Source organism: Dendrobium catenatum, unplaced genomic scaffold, assembly GCF_001605985.2.
Source record: "Dendrobium catenatum unplaced genomic scaffold, ASM160598v2 fragScaff_scaffold_1297, whole genome shotgun sequence".
Lineage (NCBI taxonomy): Eukaryota > Viridiplantae > Streptophyta > Magnoliopsida > Asparagales > Orchidaceae > Dendrobium > Dendrobium catenatum.
The window spans coordinates 636887-638939 of record NW_021319759.1 but is presented as its reverse complement, the minus strand read 5'-3'; positions in this window follow the sequence as shown (position 1 = coordinate 638939).

Genomic DNA, 2053 nt, shown 5'->3' with positions numbered 1-2053 from the left:
ATATAAATATTTACAATCAGTTGTCGACGGGTTTTGAACAAAAGTTTGGCTGATAAGGAACGATTCAATGAAGGTCTGATGGTGAATGGCAGCCGGGCGGTGGCCCGGCGATGGCCGAGCTGAAGTCCAACGGCGGTCGGCAGCCGGACGGTGGTTAGGCGATGGTCACCGGCCGGGCAGTGGTCTGATGAAGGTCGGGCAGAAGTCCGGTGGCGGCCGAGCGGTAGTCCGGCGGTGGTCGGCGTCCAGGCGGTGGTCCGACGAAGGTCATGCTGAAGTTCGGCGGCAGCAGGCGGCTGAGCTGAAGTCTGAAGGCTGTCGGTGACCGAGCGGTGGTCCGGTGGTGGTCGGCAGCTGGGCGGTTGTCCGACGAAGGTTGGGCTAAAGTCCGACAGCGGTCGGAGGCCGAGCGGTGGTCCGACGAAGGCGCTCGGCGGCGCGGCGGTGGTGCTAGAGCTCTTGAAGCTTCAGAGCTCTCTTCAATCTCCAGCAAAAGGTCCCCCTCATGTAGAGAGTGGGGGTCTATTTATAGATTTTCATGAGTGGCACACCCTGTAATTCTAAAGAAGATCCGGGGCAGGTTCAGAGTGCTCCATCGGATGGCTCGTATTGATTCCCCCGATCGTAGAGAGTTTTTCAACTGTTTAAGTGCCTTAACAATGTCAGAATTCAGAGATCTTGGGCTCGTTGGATTCGTCTCGCCGAGACGCTCGATTCGACTATAAGCATGCCATATTTGGAAATCATTTAAGTATCCAAATAATACTTTAACCCTTCCAAATGTGGTCCGGGCCCCCGATTCGGACCCATTTGGGCTTGGGTTGGACCAATTTTGATGTTGTTTGGTTCGTCTCTTTGAGATGTTCAATTTGACTATAAGTTTGCTGAAATTGAAATTCAGATGATCCCAAATTTAATTTTGAAAGTTTTTAACTTGAATATGCCAAGAGATTCGTGCTTGATCAAGGCAAATTTTAAGGGCGTATCATATATATTGATGTGGAAATCGAGTAAGAGCCTGGACCTTTAAACGTCTATATCATAGTATGTATGATATATCATAGGATGTACATAAAAGGGTATATCTATTTGATAGTTTGACACAGTCTGAATTTAGTTTCAACGAAGGGGTTTTTTAAACATAAAATTTCAAGTTTTTCTTATAATTGTTTCAATAGCCTTTTTATTAGCCTTCCATAACGGTCACTTATTCATAAGCATCAAAGACTGATCATTGATCATATCATAGAATGACATTTCTAGTTCATTGATTTTTATCACCTTCTCAATTGAGAATTTTACTTAATTCTACTATTCACTACTGATTGTTGAATAATTCTTGTCCAATTGTGAACATTATCAAAGTATTTTCATGCATAGACTCATGATATAATTAATTACAAGTGCTTGCTCTTATTAGAAACATTAGTTCTAGATTAAAATAAACCTTGGTTTGTCTCATTAGCACATCGAAAAAACTTCTAGAACATACTAAATCTACCTTTAATTGAGTCTTTGTGGAGGATTGTGGGCTTCAAAAGACATATGCAATGTTGTAGTAGAAGACTGATCATAGTTGATCAATTTACTCTATAAGCCCACCGAATTAACGGGAGGAAGATTAAGTGCATTTTTTTTTTGGTGCAGGAAATGTGGTTTCAAATAGAGCTTTTCAAAAAAAAAAGTAAAAAAAATTGGGGTTTGAGATTTTCCAAAGGGGAAAGTTTTCAAGGTTATATATATATTTGAAAGTATATATATATTAAAATGGGCTACATAACATCATATTTATTTTGAGAAGAGAATAATATATGACTAATCAATCAAAAATTTATATTACATTAAAACAAATATGATAATCATAGAGCATATCCTAATCAAATTTACATTAGAATATCCCATACATGCAATGCTACAAGCAATATTATTATACTCTCTTTCATTAATAGAATTGGGTAGAAAGGATATTATAATATTTTTCAATTAAAGACTATGTTTCATAATAGTACACCAGTCCAAAGTTTTACAGTGTCATATTTTCTAACAATCTGTC